Source organism: Macaca thibetana, chromosome 3 (genome assembly GCF_024542745.1).
Source record: "Macaca thibetana thibetana isolate TM-01 chromosome 3, ASM2454274v1, whole genome shotgun sequence".
Classification (NCBI taxonomy): Eukaryota; Metazoa; Chordata; class Mammalia; order Primates; family Cercopithecidae; genus Macaca; species Macaca thibetana.
Window position 1 is genome coordinate 149,972,758 of NC_065580.1, and position 23,787 is coordinate 149,996,544.

At 43.5% G+C, this 23,787-nt stretch overlaps 1 long non-coding RNA gene across 1 annotated transcript in view; it reads right to left on the reverse strand.

The window, feature by feature from the left end:
- The window catches only part of LOC126951500 (uncharacterized), a 55,449-nt gene that overhangs the window by 15,701 nt on the left and 15,961 nt on the right, over positions 1–23,787 (reverse strand). Inside the window, exon 2 of the long non-coding RNA XR_007724493.1 lies at positions 227–390. This is a non-coding gene — a long non-coding RNA (uncharacterized LOC126951500). The remainder of the gene's footprint in view (positions 1–226; positions 391–23,787) is intronic.

Consider the following 23,787-nt stretch of genomic DNA (forward strand, 5'->3'; position numbering starts at 1 on the left):
CAAACCCCTTGAGCAAGCACAGCTGGCGGGGAAAGGCCCCTCATGGCCAGCTCTTCAGATTTTCAAATTTTTCCAAAAATGTCAGAAACCTGAATTTTGTATTTTGTTTATTTTTTGGTAACTCTCCTGATTTCTCTATGCTGGCAACAAAATAAAAATATTTTTAAAACATTCAATGAGCCAAACAAAACAAATATATGCACCCGATTCCGAGTGGGCTTACAACCTCTGATTGACAGCGAGGTCTCCTCAGTCATAAATCACAAGGACGATGATGGCATGACCTGCACTGGAGCTGGATTCAGCAGAGAAAAGGAGGTAGGGCTGAGGAGATGAGAGTCACAGACGTCTCTTTGCCATGGAAACCCAGGGGAGGAGGCTTTTTTTTTTCTGTATTAAGAGATCAATGAGAGATTAATAATAATCCTGTACATTGATATAACACTTCAAACTTGAGTGCTTGCCCATCTATAATCTCATTTGATCCCTAGAACAGCCCCGTGAGCTTGTCAAGAACGCCTGACACTCTCTAACCTGATAAAGGGAGATAAAGGCCCAGACGATTTCACACACAGAAAGAAAGAAGGCGAGGAAAGGTAATGGGAGGACTCAGGTTTTAGTGGAAGGACTCAGAAAGAGTTCATTTTTCTTTGCTTTTGTCTGATATTGCTGTCTCTCTCTCTCTCCCCCCCTCCGCCCCCAACCCTCCCTCTCCCTCCCTCCTTCTTTCTCTTTAAGAGACAAGCTCTTGCTCTGTTGCCCAGACTGGAATGCAGTGATGCAATCATAGCTTACTGCAGCCTCAACATTCTAGGCTCAAGTGATCCTCCCACCTCAGCCCCCTGAGTAGCTGGGACTACAGGCACGCACCACCCCACCTGGCTAATTCTTTAATTTTTGTTGTTGTTGTTGTTGTTGTTGTTGTTGTTGTTGTTGAGACACAGTCTTGCTCTGTCACCCAGACTGGAGTGCAATGGTGCACTCTCAGCTCACTGAAAATTCTGCCTCCCAGGTTCAAGTGATTCTCCTGCCTCAGCCTCCCAAGTAGCTGGGATTACAGGCGTGCACCACCATGCCTGGCTAATTTTTGTATTTTTAGTAGAGACAGGGTTTCGCCATGTTAGCCAGGCTGGTCTCAAACTCCTGACCTCAGGTGATCCACCCACCTCGGCCTCCCAAAGTGCTGGGACTACAGGCGTGACACACCGCGCCCAGCCTAATTATTTAATTTTGTTTAGAGATGGGATCTCACTATGTTGGCCAGGATGGTCTCAAACTCCTGGCCTCAAGTGATTCTCCCATCTCTGCCTCCCAAAGTGCTGGGATTACAGACATGAGCCAATGCGTCCAGCCTGTCTGCTCTGTTATACCTTCTCTCTGTAATAGACAATTTTGTTTTGCAGTTGCAGAAGGCAGGAAACAAGGGTGTTTCTGTCGTGAGAGGAATGGCAGCAGCAGGAGTGAGAACAACAACTGACAAAACAAGACACAGCTGGCACAGTCTGGTGGTTGAGGATGATGGATATGACCTTCACTGACTTGTCAATGTCCCAAGTGTCAAACCTGGCCCCACCTCCGTGAAGTTCATTCGCATAAAAACATTAACTGGAGCCAATCTTCACAATCTGGTGACTCAGAGGTAAATGTTCTTTTATCAAAATTGGAGTGAACATACCTATTAGGATGGTTACTCTAAAAGAAAATAACAGAAAATTACAAGTGTTGGTGAGGATGTGGAAGCACTGGAACCCTTGTGCCCTGTTGGTGGGCATGTAAAAGGTGCGACCACTGTGGAAAGCAGCATGGCAGTTCCTTAGGAAAGTAAACATAGAGTAGCCAGGCACGGTGGCTCACACCTGTAATCCCAGCACTTTTGGAGGCCGAGGTGGGTGGATCATCTGAGCTCAGGAGTTCGAGACCAGCCTGGCCAACATGGCAAAACCCTGTCTCTACTAAAAATACAAAAATTAGCCAGGCATGGTGGTGCATGCCTGTAATTTCAGCTACTCAGGAGGCTAAAGCAGGAGAATCGCTTGAACCTGGAAGGCAGAGGTTGCAGTGAGCTGAGATCATGCCACTGCACTCCAGCCTGGGCAACAGAGCAACACTCCATCTCAAACAAAGAAAAAGAAAAGAAAATTAAACATAGAGTTACCCTATGACCCAGCAATTCCATGTCTGGGTATATATTCAAAAGAATTGAATGAACATGTATGTTTATTGTGGCACTGTTCACAATAGCAAAGACTTGGAACTAACCCAAATGCCCATCAATGATAGACGGGATAAAGAAAATGTGGCACATATACACCGTGGAATACTATGCAGCCATAAAAAAGGATGAGTTCATGTCCTTTGTAGGAACATGGATGAAGCTGGAAACCGTCGTTCTCGGCAAACTAACACAAGAACAGAAAACCAAACACTGCAAGTTCTCCTAAGTGGGAGTTGAACAATGAGAACACATGGACACAGAGAGGGGAACATCACATGCCAGGGCCTGTCATGGGGCAGGGGGCTAGGGGAGAGATAGCATTAGGAGAAATACCTAATGTAGATGCCAGGTTGATGCGTGCAGCAAACCACCATGGCACATGTATACCTATGTAACAAACCTGCACGCTCTGCACATGTATCCCAGAACTTAAAGTATAATAATAAAAAAAATTGAAAGGATCTCAAAAAAATATTTGCACACCATGTTCATAGCAACGTTACTCACAAGAGTCAAAAGGTAGACGAGACCCAGGTACCCATGAACAGATGGATGAATGAACAAAATGTAGTCTGTCATACAATAGAATATTTTTCAGCCTTTAAAAGGAGATAAATTCTGACACCTGCTCCAACATGGATGGACCCTGAGGACATTATGCAGAGTGACATAAGCCATTCACCGAGAGATAAATACTATATGATTCCACTTATAGGAGGCACCTAGAGTTATTGAACTCATAGAGACAGAAAGTAAAATGATGGTTGCCAGGGAGAAGGGAGGAGGGAGAGTGAGTGTTTAATGGGAACAGAGTTTCAAGATCACAAGGTGAAAAAGTTCTGGAGATGAATGGATGGTTGCACAACAATGTGAATTAACACTCCTTAACTCCACACTCAAAATGGTTAAGATGGGGCCGGATGCGGTAGCTCACGCCTGTAATCCCAGCACTTTGGGTGGTCAAGATGGGTGGATCACCTGAGGTCAGGAGTTCGAGACCAGCCTGACCAACATGGTGAAACCCCATCGCTACTAAAAATGCAAAAAGTAGTTGGGTGAGGTGGCACATTCCTGTAATCCCAACTACTCAGGAGGCTGAGGAAGGAGAATCGCTTGAACCTAAGAGACAGGGGTTGCAGTGAGCTGATATCACGCCACTGCAATCCAGCCTGGGCGAGATACAGCGAGACTGCATCTCAAAAAAAAAAAAAAGGTTAAGATGTTAAATTTTATGCTACATGTATTTTCCACAATTTTTTTTTTTAATTTGAATGGCCAGATGCAGTAGCTAATGCCTGTAATCCCAGCTCTTGGGGAAGCTGAGTCAGAAGGATCACTTGAGTCCAGCAGTTCAAGACCAGCCTGGACAACATAGTGAGACCTCCATAGCTACAAAAAATAAAAAATTAGCCAGGCTTGGTGGTGCACACCTGTAGTCCTGGCTACTCTAGAGGCTGAGGCAGGAGGATGGCTTGAGCCCAGGAGTTCAAGGCTGCAGTGAGCTGTGATCGTGCCACTGCACTCCAGCCTGGGCTACAGAGCGAGACTTCGTCTCTAAAAATTAACTATTTATGCTAAAAATTAATTTTTTTTTTAATTAAGATGGGGTGAAGTCTCAAGAACAGATGCATTCACTTGAACCCCAGCCTCCCTCTGCTCCCAGCTTTGGCTTCAACAATTTCACCCTCATTCCAAACTCCTCCATTACATTCCGCTGGTCCAAACCTGGGTAGGTTTGCCAATTCTGCTTCCTCTGCCCGGAATCCTCTTTCCTCCTTTATCCTATTTTTTTGGCCAAACTCCGCTCAAACATCAGGTTTTGGAAGACTTTTTCCATCCTGACCACCCGCAACCCGCCCTGAGAGTCACCTGCTCTCCCACTGGGCCACAGCTTTGCCTCGATTGTATTTCATCTGCCTCCTCTCACAGAGCACTTACGGCTGCTTCTGCACATGTGCGTCTCCACTGTCAGCCATGGGGGGTGTTTTGGGAAAAGTGCATGAAGGATTGGTGGGAACTAGTCCTTTTCTCACCCACCCAGGACAGAAAGGAAAGACTCAAATACTAGGTGACCCAAATACTAGGTGACTCAGGCCTGTAATCCCAGCACTTGGGAGGCTGAGGTGGACGGATCACCTGAGGTCAAGACCAGCCTGGTCAACATGATGAAACCCCATCTCTACCAAAAATACAAAAACTTAGATGAGTGTGGTGGTGAGCGCCTGTAATTCCAGCGACTAGGGAGGCCGAGGAGAATCGCTTGAACCCGGGAGGCGAATCGCTTGAACCCGGGAGGCGGAAGTTACAGTGAGCTGAGATTGCGCCGCTGCACTCCAGCCTGGGCCACAAGAGAGAAGCTCCATCTCAAAAACAAAAGGGGTTAGGGGGAGAAAAAAAAAAAACCCCAAATACTTGAAGACTGAATTTAATTAAAATGGGATTGTAATGGCCTTAAACATGCATGCTCATGACTTCATGGTGAATCTTCTACCTCTCTAGATTGTCAGCATGGCGTGGGTTCCTGAGCTGGTGCTGCTGCAATGTTGGGGCATCTCTAGGGGCCATGAGGGCCCCAAGAGTCTCATGGAACAGATGAAACCAGTGGGAGATGGGTTGGGCTTGCAGCCTGGTCCCGGGCTTAAGATTCCTCAGTAAACTGTGCCCAGCAGGGGAGGCGCCCATTGTTAAAGAAATGTGCCTAGTGATGGCTGGGCGCAGTGGCTCACACCTGGAATCCCAGCGCTTTGGGAGGCCGAGGTGGATGGATCACAAGTTCAGGAGTTCAAGACCAGCCTGGCCAAGATGGTGAAACCCCCGTCTCTACTAAAAATACAAAAAAAAATAGCTGAGCGTGGTGGTGGGCACCTGTCATCCCAGCTACTCAGGAGGCTGAGACACAGAATTGCTTGAACCCGGGAGGTGGAGATTCCAAGTGAGCTGAGATAGCACCACTGCACTCCAGCCTAGGCGACAAGTGAGACTCCATCTCAAAAAAAAAAAAAAAAAAAAAAAAGAACAGAAATGTGCCTAGTGACACATGAGGCCTGGCAAATTGGCATGGGGGAGGTACTGAATAATGAAAACACTTTCAAAGGCAACCTTGGACACTTTGGTGCACTTAACCTAACCCAAGCCTTCCGGGGACTTGGGCCAGATTCCCCCCAAAAAAAGATGATTATAATAAACAATAAAAGAGATCAATAATTTTTCAAAGGGCTCTACCCCCTGGGATATTTAAAAGCTCACTGAAAGGCTAGAAGTAAAGATGTCAGGAAGAAATGAGAGTCTAGAAATAGACACACACATATATCATCAATTGATTTATTACAAAGGTGCCAAGGCCATTGGAAGGAGAAGGGATAGTCTCTTCAATAAGTGGTGCTGGAACCATTGAATATTCTTATGCCGTAAATACTAAGAAACGTCAACCCTGATCTCGCTCTTTGTAAAATATTAACTCAAAATGGATCATAGACCTAAATGTAAGAGCTGAATTCATAAAGCATCTAGAAAAAAGCAGTGGAGAACATCTTTGTGACCTTTAGTTAGGCAAATTTCTTAGATATGACACCAAAAGCACAATGTATAATAGAAAAAAGAGATAAATTGGACTTCATCAGAATTTAAAATATTTGCTTTTCAAAAACCCCATTAAGAAAATGGAAAGACTGGGCTCAGTGGCTCAGGCCTGTAACCCCAGCACTTTGGGAGGCTGAGGCGGGAGGATGGCTTGAGCCCAGGAGTTTGAGACCATCCTGGGCAACATAATAAGACCTAAAAAAAAAAAAAAAAAAAAGGAGGTGGGAGGATCACTTGAGCCTAGGAGGTCAAGAGGCTATAAAAAGCCGTGAGTATGCCACTGCACTCCTACCTGGGTGACAGGAGTGATATCCTGTCTCCCCCAGCAAAAAAAAAAAAAAAAAAAAAGACAAAGACTGAGAGAAAGATATTTCCAAAACATGTGTGATTAAAAACAAACAAACAAACTTGTATCCAGAATATATAAAGAACTTCTACAATCCAATATTAGGAAGACAAATAACCCAATTAAAAAAAAAGTAAAGGGCTGGGTACAGTGGCTCATGCATATAAGTCCCAGCAATTTGGGAGGCCAAAGTGGGCGGATCTTTTGAGCCCAGGAGTTTGAGACCAGGGCAATGTGGCAAAATCCCATCTCTCCAAAAAATACAAAAATTACCCGGGCATGGTGGCACATGCCTGTAGTCCCAGCTACTCAGGAGGCTGAGGTGAGAGGATCACTTCAGCCTGAGAGGCAGAGGTTGCAGTGAGCCAAGATCATGCCACTGCACTCCATTGTGGGTGACCAAGCAAGACCCTGCCTCAAAAAAAAGAGAAAACCTAAAGAAAATATGTGAATAGACATTCCATCAAAAAGTTATATAGGTAGCTAATATATGCACAAGTATTGTTAGTCATTAGTTGTATGCCAATTAAAACCACTATGAGTTACCATTAACATCTATTAGAAGAGCTATAATCAAAAAGATTGTCAATTTGCAAGGATATGGAGAAATGAAAACTCTCAAATGTCATGGGTGGGAATACAAAATTGAAAAGCAGTTCGGTAATTTCTTTAAATGTTAAGCTTACATCTATCACATAAACCTTATCATATGAATCAGCAATTCCACTCCTGGGTATCTACCCAAGAGAAACAAAAACGTGTGCATACAAAGAGATGAACATCATATAAATCACAGCGGCTTTGTTCACAAAAGCCTCCAACTGGATATGGTGCCAATGTCCATGAACTAATGAACAGATAAACAGATTGTGATGCAGACACACAGGAGACTGTACTCAGCAATACAAAGGAATGAACTAGTGAGACCGGGTATTAGTCTGTTCTTGCATTGTTATAAAGAAATGCCTGAGACTGGGTAATTTATAAAGAAAAGAGGTTTAACAAGCTCACAGTTCCTCAGGCTGTATGGGATGCATGGCTGGGGAGGTCCCAGGAAACTTACAATCATGGCAGAAGGCGAAGGAGAAGCAGGCAGGTCTTACATGGCCAGAGCAGGAGGAAGAGAGAGGAGGGAGCGCTGCACTCCTTTAAACAACCAAATATCATGAGAACTGCATCACGAGAAGAGCACCAAAGGGGAAAATCTGCCCCCATGACCCAGTCACCTCCAACCAGGCCCCACCTCCCACATTGGAGATCACAATTCAACATGAGATTTGGGTGGGGACACAAATCCAAACCAGAGCAGACATTAAACACTATGAATGAAACTCAAAAACATTACGCTAAGTAAAAGAAGATCAACATGAAAATCTGCATATTAGACAATTTCCTTTATGTGATATTTCCAGAAAGGGCAGAACTTCAAAGACAGTAAACCGATCAATAATTGTCTGAGTTTGGGGTTAGAAACAGGCACAACGAAATTTTGAGGGTGGTGGAAGTGCTCTAAAACTGGATGGTGGTCATGTTGCAGAACCACATAAATTTACTAAAAATCATTGAACTGTATACTTAAAATAGTTGCATGTTATGGTATGTAAATTACACTTCAATAAACCTATTGTTTAATCTGCTACACGTTACTCAGAAATTCTACCCCCAGGAATCTATCCTAACTATATGTTAGCAAAAATACAAAATGACCCATGCATTAGTCTATCTATTATAACATTTTTGTGTAAACAAAAGGCTGTAAATAACCCAAATGTTCATTGATAGGGGACTGATTGTATTATCTGTAGTGTATCCATAAAATGGAGTACTCTCCACCTACAAAAAACATAAAAGTAGATTACAACATACGTTATACAATAAATTCCAGAAAACCTTGTTAAATGAAAAAAATAAATCTACAGAAGAGTTCCGTTAGTGAAGAGGAGTTTAAAAAAAGAATATGAGGGCCGGGCGCAGTGGATCACTCCTGTAATCCCAGCACTTTGGGAGCTAAGGTGGGCAGATCACCAGGTCAGGAGATCAAGACCATCCTGGCTAACACGGTGAAATCCCATCTCTACTAAAACAATACAAAAAATTAGCCGGGCGAGGTGGTGGGCGCCTCTAGTCCCAGCTACTCGGGAGGCTGAGGCAGGAGAATGGCGTGAACCCAGGAGGCAGAGCTTGCAGTGAGCCAAGATCGCGCCACTGCCCTCCAGCCGGGGCAAGAGAGCAAGACTCCGTCTCAAAAAAAAAAAAAAAGAAAAGAATATGAGAGCAGGTACAGTAGCTCATGCCGGCAAGCCCAGCAGTTGGGAGGCTGAAGCAGGATTGATTGAGGCCAGGAGTTCGAGACCAGCCCGGGCAACATAATGAGACCTTGTCTTTACAGAAGTTTAAAAATCAGCTGAGTGTGGTGCTGCACACCTTTAGTCCCAGCTAGCTGAGAGGCTGAGGTGGGAGGATTGCTTGAGCCAGGGAGTTCAAAGCTTCAGTGAGCTGTGATTGCACCACTGCATTCAAAAAAAAAAAAAAATTAAAGGTTTTGGGGGAGGTTTTTGGTTTTATGTTTTTTTAAAAGTTTGCTTACCAGAGATTCTCTTGCCTGTGCCCCCTTCAGTGTGGAACAATGCAGCTGAGGCCTTGTCAAGCCCTACATCAACAGTTGGCACAACTCCGCTTGTTACAACTTTCAGCCACAAACAGGACTTTCATCCATCTGTAACCTGGGAGTCATGTGAGATGAGTTCATGGGAAGAAGGTGGACTGAGGAAGCCCAGTGAGTTGGCCACGGTGAGCTGGTAAATGCTTAACAACTGGCTCTCCAAGGGAAAAACCAGTTTGTAGTGTGTGCCAATTCCCGTGATGTAAATGCTCCCACCACAGTCAATTTCAGACTAACCTCGTGAAGTCACTGAACCCACAGTTGGAATGAGACGCACACAACCAGTTCTTCCACGCAGTCCACACCAGTTCCAGTACACAGCTGGCGATGAGGTACCATTTCATTGCCAGACTTTCTGGCAACTCAGAAAGTCTGACGATACCAGATGTTTAATATCAAGAGGCATTAAAAAGTGAAATGTAAAACTGGTACAATCCCTTTGGAGAGCCAAATGGCATAATCTGGTATCTTGGATATTGCACATATCCAAGAGTCTAAAATTGTTTGCAGTTTTCCATCAGGATATGTTATAAACAGTGCTTATTGCAGAATTGTTGGTAAAAGCAAAAAAAAAGAGAAAGAAAGAGAAAGAAAGAAAGAAAGAAAGAAAGAAAGAAAGAAAGAAAGAAAGAAAGAAAGAAAGAAAGAAAGCCAAAAAATGTCCATCAGTAGGAAAATGTATAGACTAATTTGAAATAGTCAACTGAAAATGTTTTACAGCATTTAAAATTAATAAGTTAATATATCAAAATAACTAGATCTTGAAATCATGATGATGAATTAAAAGACAAGCTTTAGGATTCTATGCTATGCATAACATAGGACTTCTGTAAACATTTAAAATGCATGAGAGGATACTTTGCAATATCATATAGAGACATATTCATTGAAGCACATGATACAATCATTTTAAATAGAGTAGACAAACACATACCAAATTTATGATAATGTTGCCTCTGGAAAAGAAAAGAAGAGATTGAAACTGGAGAGAAATAGAAAAGGTACTTCATCCTTATTATATTATTCTAACTCCTTTAAATATTTAAAAATGTATCTGAATTATTAATGGTTTAAATTCAAGAATTGAGGAATAGGGTATGCATGCTAGTTACCTTATTATTTATGGTTTTTTTATATTTCAGAAACTCCTTCAAAACATGAAACACAATCTTTTATAATAAGAGTTTTATTTTTTTAATTTTCAAATGTTTTAGAGACAGGGTCTTGCTCTGTAACCCAGACTAGAGTGCGGTGGCATGATCACAGCTCACTGTAGCCTCAGCCTCCTGGGCTCAAGCCATCCTCTCACCTCAGCCTCCTGAATAGCTAGGACTACAGGCATGCACCACAACACCCAGCTTAGTATTATTTTTTGTAAAGATGAGATCTGGCTATGTTGTCCAGGCTGGCCTTGAACTCCTGGCCTCAAGTGATCCTCCCACCTTGGCCTCCCAAAGCACTGGGGTTTACAGGCATGAGCCACCATGCCCAGCCTAAAAGTTTTTATTAATTCTTCCACTGTCCACTGGCAAATTCCACTATTTGCCCCATATTCAGGCAGAGAAGTACCATTGGAATATGACCATGTGGGCACTTTCCGCTCAGGTGGCCTGGGGCTGAATGAGGTCAGTTTAACATCCCCTTTTCTGGGAGGCCTCCCCTGTCTCCCTCCTCTTACACACGTCCCAGTGGTACTTCATGAGTGTACTCGTGGTGACAGTTGACATAGTGTATGTACAATAATTGTGCTTCTGTCTCATCCATTAAACTATGAGATCATCCAGGTAGGAACCATAATTTATTCATTTCTATATTCCTAGGGCCTAAGAGTGCTATAGAGGACATGGCAACTTTTGAATGAATACATGAACAGAGAAAACACTTTCATTTTTCACAACCACCTTCTTTTTTTCTCTCTCTCTCTTTTTTTTTTTTTTTTTTTTTTTTTTTTTTTTTTTTTTTGAGACAGAGTCTCTCTCTGTCACCCAAGCTGGAGTGCAATGGTGCAATCTTGGCTCACTGCAACCTCCGCCTCCCAGGTTCAAGAGATTCTCCTGCCTCAGCCTCCTGAGTAGCCGGGATTACAGGCACACACCACCACACCTGGCTAATTTTTGCATTTTTTTAGTAGAGACGGGATTTCACCATGTTGGTCATGCTGGTCTTGAACTCCTGACCTCATGATCCGCCCACCTCGGCCTCCAAAACTGCTGGGGTTACAGGCGTAAGCCACTGCGCCAGGCCCCACACCCACCTTCTAAATTGAGTAAGCTGAATAGTGCATGGTAATATCGCTTTGTAAACAGACCAATTAATGAGTCCTTACTATCGCTATGCCCAATCCTTAGGGCACAGCACAAAGGGTCGTGGAGCACCATGATGTAAGCACTTGCAAGTCACTGGTAGAGGGAGGGTTGAGCACTGGGCCAGATGGCTACAGGGCCATGGGATGACTGACACCTGGGATGGCCTCCTTTAAGCCCAGCGCCTGCTACAGGCACTTCTCTTGATGTCAGTGTTAGAAATAAATTTTTGTGCTGCAAAAGAAATAGCATTCGAACATAAATTTTCTCAGCAAGGCAATTTTACTTCCACAGAAAGGTGCATCTCATGGATGGAGCAATGGCAAGAGCACACCTGAATAAGAGAGGGGAAAGGGTTCTTATCCCTGATGCAGGCAACCCCTACTGCTGTGTTGCTCCCCTATTGGCTAGGGTTGGACCGCAGAGTCTAAGCTAATTCTGATTGGCTATTTTAAAGATAGCAAGGGTATCAGCTGGAGTGCCGGAGTGAGTAGTTTGGCAGGAAGTATGGTTAAAGAACAGGTGACTCAGGTTGACTCAGGTCAAAGCAGGTGACCAAGGGTGACTCAGGACGGAGCAGGTGACCAGAGGTAACTCAGGACAGAACAGGTGATAGAGGCTAGGAGGGGGTTGTTTACTGAAACTAGGGGCAAGGAGACAAACTGAACAAGGAAGTTAAACTTTAAAATGAAGAACAAAGAATAGGGGAGCTGAACATACTGATTCATTGGTTCTTTGGAGAGGATCTCAGAACTCATTGTACTTAACAATTTACAGGCTAAAACCTTTGAAGAGGAATTTATCATATCCTACATCAGTTTGAGAAAAGTCCATTCACCAAAATTGTAAGACATTGAGACCTGGGATATCCCATTCCTGCCATTTCTCTGCCAGAGATGGAGACAGAAATCCAGAGAAACAAAGGAAAGAGTAAAGTGGGTTTATGGAAAACCCAACCAATGCGTGATAGAATGGGGACAGCAGCAGCAAAGAATGGGGCAATTCGGGGACATGCGGCACATGGCAGGGCAGGGCTTCAGTCCAGAAATAAAAATAGTCAAGTGTGTTTACTATTTTATCCCAAAGGCCCAGCTTCCTGTGAGATGGAGGGGAAACCCAGCCCCCTGGTGTGGTTTTCAGCCTCTCTATCCCAGTCTCCTTTTAAATGCAAATACCCTTTGCGGTAGGAAACCTGTTCTTCTGGTGAAATAGACAGGAACAAGACCTAGTACCTCCTCCAGGGCTGTGCAGAATAGAAAGGGAGTGGTGGCCTGGAGCAGTGGCTCAGGCCTGTAATCCTAGCACTTTGGGAAGCCGAGGCAGATGGATCACTTGAGGTCAGGAGTTCGAGACCAGCCTGGCCAATGTGGTGAAACCTTATCTCTACTGAAAATACAAAAAATTAGCCGGGTATGGTGGTGAGTGCCTATAATCCCAGTTAGTCAGGAGGCTGAGGCAGGAAAATCACTTGAACCCGGGAGGTAGAGGTTGCAGGAGCTGAGATTGTGCCACTGCACTACAGCCTGGGTGACACAGTGAGACTCCATCTCAAAAAAAAAAAGAAAAAAGAAAAAGAAAATAATACTGTTTACAGTCTGTCCCAAAAAAATGAAGTACTTAGGTATAAATGTAACAAAACATATATGGGATCTGTATGCTAAAAGCTACAAAATGTTGATGAAAAGAATCAAAGAGACCCTAAATAAAAGAAACACTATACTATGTTCATGGATTGAAAGACTTAGCATAAAGATGTAGATTTTTTTCCCCCAAATGGATCCATAGGATTAAGTCAATTCTTCTGAAAATCCCAGGAAGGTTTTTGTAGAAAAGCTTATTTTAAATTTTATGGAAGGGCAAAAGACTTAAAATCGCTAACACAATTCTGGAAAAAATAAATGAAGTGGGAGGAACCACTCTGCATGACATAATGACTTACTAATAGTGCAGTAATTAAGACCGTTTGGTACTGGCAAAGGGATAGACACAGTGATCAATGGAGAAGAGTAGAGAATAAGAAATAGACCCACGCAAGCAGGGGCAACTGATTTTTACAAAGATGCAGAAGCATTTCAGTGGAGGAAGGATAACTGTATTAGTCTGTTCTCACACTGCTATGAAGAAACAGCAGATCACGTGAGCCCAGGAGTTCAAGAACAGCCTGGGCAACATGGTGAAAATATCCAAGACTGGGTAATTTATAAAGAAAAGAGGTTTAATTAACTCACAGTTACTTATGGCTAGGGAGGCCTCAGGAAACTTACAATTATAGCAGAGGGCACCTCTTCACAGGGCAGCAGGAGACAGAGTGAGTGCCAGGCAAAGGAGAATGCCTCTTATAAAACCATGAGATCTCATGAGAACTCACTCAATATTATGAGAACAGCATGGGAGGAAACCACCTCCATGATTCAATTACCTCACACTGGGTCCCTCCCACAGCACGTAGGGATTATGGGAACTACAACTCAAGATGAGATTTGCATGGGGACACAGAGCCAAACCATATCAATAAGCTTACCATAAATGGTGCTTTATACACACCTTATACAAAAATTGACACAAAATTAGTCATAGACTTAAATGTAAAACATAAGACTAAAAAACTTTTAGAAAAATAAACATAGGAAAAAACATTCAGGACCTAGAGCTAGGTAAAGAGATTTTAGACTTGACACCAAAAGCACAATCTATAAAAGGAAAAATGGATAAATTGACCTCCTCAAAATAAAAATAAAAATAAAAAAACACTTGCTCAGCTAAAGACCCTGTTAAGAGGAAAAGAAAAGCTACACATGATGATCATAAAAGAATAGCAGGCCGGGCACAGTGGTTCACATCTGTAATCCTAACACCCGAGACAGGCAGATCACGTGACCCCAGAAGTTCAAGCCCAGCCTGGGCAACATGGTGAAATCCCATCTCTACAAAAAAGATACAAACATTAGCCATGTGTGTTGGCGCATGCCTGTAGTCCCAGCTACTCAGGAGGCTGAGGTGGGAGGATTACTTGAGCCCGGGAGGTCAGGCTGCAGTGAGCCATGATTGAGCCCCTGCACTCCAGCCTGGGCAACATAGTGAGGCTCTGTCTCCATTTTAAAAATAAATAAAAGAATAGCAAGAGGGAGCCCTAGGGTGATGGGGTGATGGAATAGTTCTGTATCTTTTTTTTTTTTTTTTTTTTTAGATGGAGGGATAGCTCTGTTGCCAGGCTGGAGTGCAGTGGCACCATCTTGGCTGACTGCAACCTCCAACTCCCTGGTTCAAGTGATTCTCCTGCCTCAGCTTTCCAAGTAGCTGGGATTACAGGCACATGCCACCATGCCCATTTTTTTTTTTTTTTTTTTTTTTTGTATTTGTAGTAGAGACGGGGTTTCACCATGTTGGCCAGGATGGTCTTGATCTCCTGATCTAGTGATCCGCCTGCCTCAGTCTCCCAAAGTGCTGGGATTATAGGCGTGAGCCACAGCGCCCAGGCAGTTCTGTATCTTGATTGTGATGGTAGTTGCACAAATCTAAACGTGACAAATTTGTACAAAGATGCACACACATACATGCACACACACAACACACACATGCAAGAGTGCACATAAAACTGATAAAATGTGAATGAGCTCTGCGGATTGTACCATGGCCAATTTCCTGGTTTGATACTGCACTCTAGTTACGCAAGACATTACCACTGGGGGGCACTAGATGAAGAGTACATGGGACCTTCCTGTACATTTTCCCCAACTTCCTGTGATCTATTATTCTTTCAGAATAAAATTGTAAGTAAATAAATACATTTTTCAAATTTTAAAAATGGATGCCTATCTGCCAGTTTGTAAAGATAGCATAACATTGTTTCACTGGCACTGTTTGATCATGTCTGGATCTACGACAGGCAGTGCAGACTGTGGACCATCATACAATCTCTGATGGGAAATCATAGTTATTAAGCCTCATAAGCCTGATTCTGCAGCTGGAGTCATGCCCAAGAGTCCAGACTTTCATCCTAAGGTGATATCATCCATACCCCTGTTGTACAATACACAGCAAGATTAGCTTCTACATGAAGTCAGGGTAGGACACAGCAAGATTAGCTTCTAGGTGAAGTCAGGGTAGGACACAGCAAGATTCTGGTCACAGAAGCCACTCGAGTCTTCATAAAATGAATAAGAACATGTCAAACAGGTAAGAGGTATTTAAAGACAAAATAGCCCTTCAAAGAGACGGTTAGAAATAATAGAACATGAGTGGATCACCTGAGGTCAGGAGACCAAGACCATCCTGGCCAACATGGTGAAACCCTATCCCTAATAAAAATACAAAAATTAGCTGAGTGTGGTGGTGCACACCTGTAATCCCAGCTACTCGGGAGGCTGAGGCAGGAGAATCGCTTGAACCCGGGAGGCAGAGGTTGCAGTGAGCTGAGATGGTGCCACTGCACTCCAGCCCGGTAAACGGAGTGAGACTTTGGCTCAAAAAAAAAAAAAGAAAGAAAGAAAGAACAGAACATTTGTTTAAGTCTAGGTGATGCATACATGAATATTTCCTGTACCCTTTTTTTGTCATTTTTTATAGATTTAAAATATTTCATTATACAAAAAGGACATTAGGTTAGTGAAAAATTGAAGGCAACCAAATTATCTAAGAGCAGAAAATTAATTAAGGAGAGTCCACGTGCTCAGTTATTAGAAATCATAATTTTAAAGATGTGTCAAAAACATGAAAAATGCACATGACATAATATGAGATGAAAAGTGGAGACGCATTGATCCCAAATTCATCAAAATGTGTGTGCAAATGGAACAAGACTTGCAATGCTCAAAAGTGATAATGAGATTATGAATCATTTCTTTGCCCTATTTTTCTAAAATTTTCTATTTTACAATTTTTAAAAGACAATATTATTTTAACTATTCAAGAGAGGTCTTCGGTAATATTAAGGCTAGAAAAATTTGAAACCAAAGGACAAAATCTATAAAGGAATACAGAGGAGCACATATCATTTATTTTTAATTGCTTTTCATTATTTTCATTTATTCCTATAGATGGGCGGTGACCTCTTACCAGCTAGACAAGCCCATTTTTGACACACAAAACTGAGTCTTTGTATGTGACATATACCAATAGTGCCTGCTTCCCTGCTGTAGGGATTCCACTTCATGGCCATAGACCGCTGGAATGATATTTACTTTCAGTTTAATGACAATGTCTGGTATTTTGTGTTCTATTCTAAATCATTTGCACTTGCCAGGACGAATTGAAAGGTTTTCTACAAGTCACCTATTCCTTGATTTCATGGAAGAATGCCAAATAGTTTTATGATAGTATATAAAAATGGGTGAGAGGCCAGGCGCAGTGGCTCACGCCTGTAATCCCAGCTACTCGGGAGGCTGAGGCAGAAGAATCACTTAAACCCAAGAGGTGGAGGTTGCAGTGAGCCGAGATCATGCGCCTGCACTCTGGCCTGAGCCACAGAGTGAGACTCCATCTCAAAAAAAAAAAAAAAAAATAGATGAGAGGCGCTGCACATACGCTGCCGACTTCCAAAAATATTCTAAAGCTCAGAAGACTTAAGTGGAAACAGGTGCAGTGGCTCACACCTGTGATCCCAGCACTTTGGGAGGCTGAGGAGGGTGGATCACAAGGTCAGGAGATCGAGACCATCCTGGCCAACATAGTGAAACTCCGTCTCTACTAAAATACAAAAATTAGCTGGGTGTGGTGGTGCATGCCTGTAATCCCAGCTACCCAGGAGGCTAAGGCAGGGGAATGGCTTCAATCCAGCAGGTGGAGGTTGCAGTGATCTGAGATTGCGCCACTGCACTCCAACCTGGGCCACAAGAGTGAAATTCCATCTCAAAAAAAAAGACATAAGTGGGTACCGAGTAGATTTACTGTTGGACCACTGATGTAACACTGATGTAAGTTATGGAGGAGGCACTTAGCTCTAATCTGCCATCAGACTGGTCGTATTTCTTGGATGATTCTCCCACATATTTTTTTCAAACATTTCTGGGTGGAGACGGTACAGTGTGACATTGTGGATAACAATGGTGGCAAGTTGATCCTGGTGGCATCTGCATTATTTTTCTCCTCGGATTGCCTCGACTCATCTTTTTACATTCATGATCTCACACGACCCCCGGGATTTCTTTAATCACCAGTTAGAATTCAGATTCTTGGGTCCCACCCTAGATGCCTCCAGATTCGGTCTTGCTGAGGAGTGGGGCCCAATAATCTGCATTTTTAACAACCTTATGGTCCTTATGCCCACCCAAGGTCAAGAGCCATTTTCTAAAGAAGGAACTGGTGTCTGGGTGAAGTGGCTCCCACCTGTAATCCCAGCACTTTGGGAGGCCAAGGCGGGTGGATCATCTGAGGTCAGCAGTTCAAGACCAGCTTGGCCAACATGATGAAACCCCATCTCTACTAAAAATACAAAAATTTGGGTGTGGTGGCACATGCCTGTAATCCCAGCTACTCAGGAGGCTGAGGCAAAAGAATCACTTGACCCAGGAGGCGGAGGTTGCAGTGAGCCAAGATCACACCACTGCATTCCAGTCTGGGCAACAGAGCTAGACTCCATCACAAAAAAAAAAAAAAAAGAAGAAGAACTGGGGCTCGTGGTGATGCAGTAACTACACCCAGTGCTCATGAGGACTACATGTTGCCAGGATGGGTAGAGTCAGGCCCAGGAAGATCTAGCACTCCTGGCTCTTTCTTTCTCTCTCTTTCTTTTTATTTTTTTAGACGAAGTTTTGCTCTTGTCGCTGAGCTGGAGTGCAATGGCGTGATCTCTGCTCACTGTAACCTCTGCCTCCCAGGTTCAAGCAATTCTCCTACCTCAGCCTCCTGAGTCGCTGGGATTGCAGGCACCCGCCACCACGCCCAGCTAATTTTTTGTATTTTTAGTAGAGACAGGGTTTCACCATGTTGGCCAGGCTGGTCTCGAACTCCTGGCCTCAAGTGATCCACCTGCTTCGGCCTCCCACAGTGCTGGAATAACAGGCCTGAACCGCCGTGCCTGGCCTGTTGGCTCTTTCTAAGCAGTCACATCGCCTAAAAGGGCTGTACCAAACTCAGCAGCACCCCCCAGCCAACGCTGTGGTTTCTGGGGATTCGATGAGAGGGGATGAAGAGATGCACATAAATGTGCAAACCCTACTCCCACTTACTTGCGGCGTACAAACACCCCGTGCACCTCTTCCGCTGCTCTCGCCAAACCTCCAGCCCCTCCGAAAGGGAACAGCTGCTGCAATTGGCCGAGGCCACCCTACAACATCATAAAGTCCAAGAGCCCACCAGGGAACCCTGTGGTTTAAGCAAACCCTACCTCTCCTCTTCAAAGTCAGCAGAATGGAGTACACAGAGAAATACTTGTATATGTTTCTATTGAAAAGTCTTGGCTAAAATTTTAAAAAATAAACGAACACCTTTGCAGAGAAAGTAAAACCAAAGCAGAGCATAAAGGCCTTCCCCCGCTTCCCAATCTGTTTACCTATATCCCCAGCCCTCCTTTCCAAACCACATCTTAAATCCAAACTTTAAATACAGGATTTTTGGCTTTTAATTAAAAGTGACTCCATCTGGGAAGGAGATAATGCCATGCATTTATAAGCACATATTAGAAGGAAATAAGGCATTTCATGCAATTACAGGGGATCTAAGGAAGGAAAAATGAAGAAGAGAGGGATAGTCAGACACTAGGAAGAAAGTAACACTGCTCAGAGTCCCTGGGCCACTGAAGCCTGGAGAAAAGTGGTAACTTGCAATGTTCTCAGCCTAATTCAGATAATAGACCTCAATGCCTGGTGACATATGGAAATCTTGGGAGGACAAGCCTTCAAAAGCTTTTTTTTAAAATGTTTTATTATACTTTAAGTTCTGGGATACATGTGCAGAACGTGCAAGTTTGTTACATAGGTATACACGTGCCAAGGTGGTTTGCTGCACCCATCAACTTGTCATCTACATTAAGTATTTCTCCTAATGCTGTCCCTCCCCTAGTCTCCCCACCCCTCAACAGGCCCCAGTGTGTGATGTTCCCCTCCCTATGTCCATGTGTTCTCATTGTTCAACTCCCACTTAGGAGTGAGAACATGCATGTTTGGTTTTCTGTTCTTGTGTTAGTTTGCTGAGAATGATGGTTTCCAGCTTCATCCATGTCCCTGCAAAGGACATGAATTCATCCTTTTTTATGGCTGCATAGTATTCCATGGTGTATATGTGCCACATTTTCTTTATCCAGTCTATCATTGATGGGCATTTGGGTTGGTTCCATGTCTTTGCTATTGGGAACAGTGCTGCAATAAACGTATGTGTGCATGTGTCTTTATAGTAGAATGATTTATAATCCTTTGGGCATATAACCAGTATTGGGATTGCTGGGTCAAATGGTATTTCTGGTTCTTGATCCTTGAGGAATTGCCACACTGTCTTCCACAGTGGTTGAACCAATTTACACTCCCACCAACAGTGTAAAAGCGTTCCTATTTCTCCACACCCTCTCCAGCATCTGTAAGCCTTCAAAAGCTTTATGATAGATAGCTTCATCCCAAAAGGCTCTGGACTGAGACCATCTTCCATGCACAGGGGTACTTCATCATAGCAGCGAGTCTACCCGATGGAAGTTTCCAGAATACTCACCCCCACATTTTCCCATACTTCAATGGACATATTTGCATTCTATATCTGAATCCCAAAAACACTGGGAAGAAAAACAATATAAAATTTAACCATTATGTCCTGAACCCTACCTCTAATTGGGGCAAAAAAAAAATTAAACGTGGTAAAATCAGTCTAGTTGTCTTTTACTGGCAGTTAGAGGGAAGCTTATTCCAAGATGTCTTAGGGGAAAAGAGAGAAAACAGAGGAGATATTTGAAACGGAGAATTTAAAGTCACTCCTGAATTTTCTCTGAGTATCATAGACACTGAGCACCTCCCCCTTGTCTATGAATACGAAATAACTCCTTGTCTTTCTGACGTGGTGTTGCTACTGCCGGTATTCTCTCTAAAATCTCATAACTCTCTGAATTATTGCCTCCAGGGACACATGGGGAAACTGAGGCTGGGGAGAAGTGAGCAAGTGTCTCCAGGGAATGCACAATGTTTTATCTCCTCGTTCAACATCCTTTTCATTTATCTCATGAGTCTTCTCTAAAATTCTAGCGGAATTAGCAAGTTAATGACACCAGGGACCTCTTTCAGTCTATCAGATGTACATATCTAAGACACATTGCTGAGTGGGAAAATGAAGAGTGAGCAAATGACAAAGTAGACTCGCTTTCCAGTTTCCACCTCAGCACAGAAGAAATCAGGAAATGTCACCTCTACACATACGCGTAGGACATGGCGAATTAAAATACTTCCATGACACAGCGAATTAAAGTACTTGCTCTGCACTATTCACAATAGCAAAGACATGGAAGCAACCTAAATGCCCATCAGTGCTGGACCGGATAAAGAAAATGTGGTACCCGGCCGGGCGCAGTGACTCACACCTGTAATCCCAGCACTTGGGAGGCTGAGACGGGTGGATCACCTGAGGTCAGGAGTTCAAGACCAGCCTGACCCATATGGTGAAACCGTGTTTTTACTAAAAAAAATACAAAAATTAGCCAGGTGTGCTGGCATGTGCCTATAGTCCTAGCTACTTGGGAGGTTGAGGCAGGAGAATCACTTGAACCTGAGAGGTGGTGATTGCAGCAAGCCAAGATAGCGCCACTGCACTCAAGCCTGGATGACAGAGCAAGACTCTGTCTCAAAACAAATAAAAACAAACAAAAAAGTAGCCAGGTGTTGTGGCACACGCCTGTAATCCCAGCTCCTCAGGAGGCTGAGGCAGGAAAATGACTTGAACCCGGGAGACAGCGATTGCAGTGAGCCAAGATCATGCCACTGCACTCCAGCCTGGGCAACAGAGCGAGACTCCATCTCAAGAGAGAAAAAAAAAAAAGTGTGGTACCTATACACCATGGAATACTATGTAGTCATAAAAGTGAATGAGATCAAGTCCTTTGCAGGGACATAGATGGAGCTGAAGGCCATCATCCTTAGCAAACTAACACAGGAACAGAAAACCAAATACCACATGTTCTCACTTATAAGTGGGAGCTAAATGATGAGAACACATGGACCCATAGAGGGGAACAGCAGACACTAGGACCTATCACCTGTCACCACCTATCAGGGTGAAGGATGAGAAGAGGAAGAGGATCAGAAAAAATAACTAAGGGTACTAGGCTTAATACCTGAGTGATGAAATAATCTCTACAACAAACCCCTGTAACACAAGTTTACCGACAGAACAAACCTGCACGTGTACCACTGAACTTAAAAGTTAAAAAAAAAAAATTAATACTTGCTTTAAGTTTACACTTCTAAACTTAAAAGTGGCCGGGTGTGGTGGCTCATGCCTGTAATCCCAGCACTTTAGGAGGCCGAGGTGAGCAGATCTCTTGAGGTCAGGAGTTCGAGACCAGTCTGGCCAACATGGTGAAATCCCAACTCTACTAAAAATACAAAAATTAGCCGGACGTGGTGGCGGGAGCCTATAATCCCAGCTGCTCTGAAGGCTGAGGCAGGATAATCCCTTGAACCCGGAAAGTGGCGGCTGCAATGAGCCAAGATTGTGCCACTGCTCTCCAGCCTGGGCGACAGAGTGAGACTCCATCTAAAAAATAAACAAATAAATAAAATAAAACCTAAAAGTAAATCTTCCTCTTGCCAAGTTTTGACTGTAATGCTTTAACTATGCAGAAGTCCCAGAAATGTGGCTCTTGGGGTACACCTACTAAAGAGTTGATCTGGGAAGGGTTGAGAGGAAAAGATTGCTTTTTTTAAGTTAATGAAATAGAGATAGGGTCTCGCTATGTTGCCCAGGCCGATCTTGAACTCTTAACCCCAAGCAATTCTCCCACCTCAGTCTCCCAAAGTGCTGGGATTATAGATGTGAGCCACCATGCCCGGCCAGATTGCTTTTTTCAGAGGGAAAAAGTATGGAATTTTTAAGCAGCAATTAGGCAACAGAGGCCTCAGTCTGAAACAAGCCTTGGGTCTGAGGGAAAGGAAACCTAGGCCGGAGAGCACCTGCACGAAGGCTTTGCTGGGGCTCTGTGGACATGAGCTTGTTGCCTGGCTGTCGACAAAGCATCGGACCACATTCGCCACAAAGGCTGGGCCAAAATTCACAGTCAGTGTGGTACATATGCCACTACGTTCAGTTAAATTGAATGTTTGGTAATTTTGTCAAACATCCCCTTTCTAGGGATGGGTATACACGATTCTGCCTTTGTTTTAAAAAAAAAAAAAAAACTCATTTCATGGTTAAATATCTGAAGTCAATAGACAACCACCATCTTGTCTCAGTTATATTCATTCTCTGCTCAGACTCACCCATAGGGTGCTACCTTTGAAGAAAAAGAGGTAAAACAGAACCCTCTTGTTTTTTATCGAAAATCCTCAAAGGATGTCGTGGGGAGCAAAAGCTGGGGTGTAGCCATGGGAATATCCACAGGGGATTTAGCAGTTATTGAGAGAATTCAAGTAGGTGCAAATTATCTGATGGTGAGTACTTGGGCTGCCTAATAAACTGAAGTTTCAAAGCTATTCAGGAGGAAGGAGATTGAGGGAAAAGGTTACCAAAAGCTCATGCCAGAAACAGAAAAGTTTGAATCTCATGCACGCAGCTAATGAGCCACTACCGGGTCCTCCCTTCCTGCTTTTCTCTTAGTGTTAAGAACGACTGTACCTTCCCAAGATTCTGCACCAGGCAAAAAAGAAATCCTCTTTCTGGTGCTCACAAAGGCTGAACATCAAGTCCTGAACGTTGGCTGCTGATCTGCCACAGATCTGGGCTGTTTGATGGAGACACATCAGAGATTGGTAGAAGCTGACAAGACAGTCGTGGGATAAACCTGGCCATGCTCTCTCTGGGGCCTACACACCATCTCTGAAAGTATACATCTCATAACTTCCTGCTGAGGAGGAGCATTTTACTGATGGAACTATGCTGGTGTTTGCAACCTTATGAAGTAAGAGAGGGAGCTCAAACAATTCACTTTGCAGTAAGACAAAACAGTTCTCCAAAAGGCAGAAGCATCAGCCCAGGAATTGCAAGCTTCTTTAAAAGCCCATGTGAATGGATCCCATATCAATAAAGTGAAAGAGTAACCAGATCACAGAAATGGTGACTTTATAGACACAGGGGCTGGTGAGTCTCTGACTTAGCAACTGGAACAGTCAAGAAAGAGAGGTAACATGTAGGCAATAAATAACATCAGCAACTCCAACAGCAATAATTACATTCACTCATCAGGTCCTTTACCTCTTCCACTGTGAGACCTTCCTAAAGTAATGGTGATTAGGTAAAAGTAGCTAAGTTTTCATGGGCCCAATCCTAGAGTGAACACTTAACAAACATTTGCAAACTTGAGGACTCCTGAGGGGTTCCAGCTGGAACTCTTCCAAGGCGTTTCATTCACTTATGTCTATTTAGTAAGTCAACTCTACCATGACTTGAGGATTCACACACTAGGTAAAAACAGGAACTATCTGCTCCTGTGATAGTTAATTTTATGTCAACATGGCCAGGCCATGTTACCTAGTTTTTGGTCAAACACCAGAATAGATGTTGCAGTGAAGGTGTGTTTCAGAAGGGATTAAGATTTAAATTGGTAGACTTTGAGTAA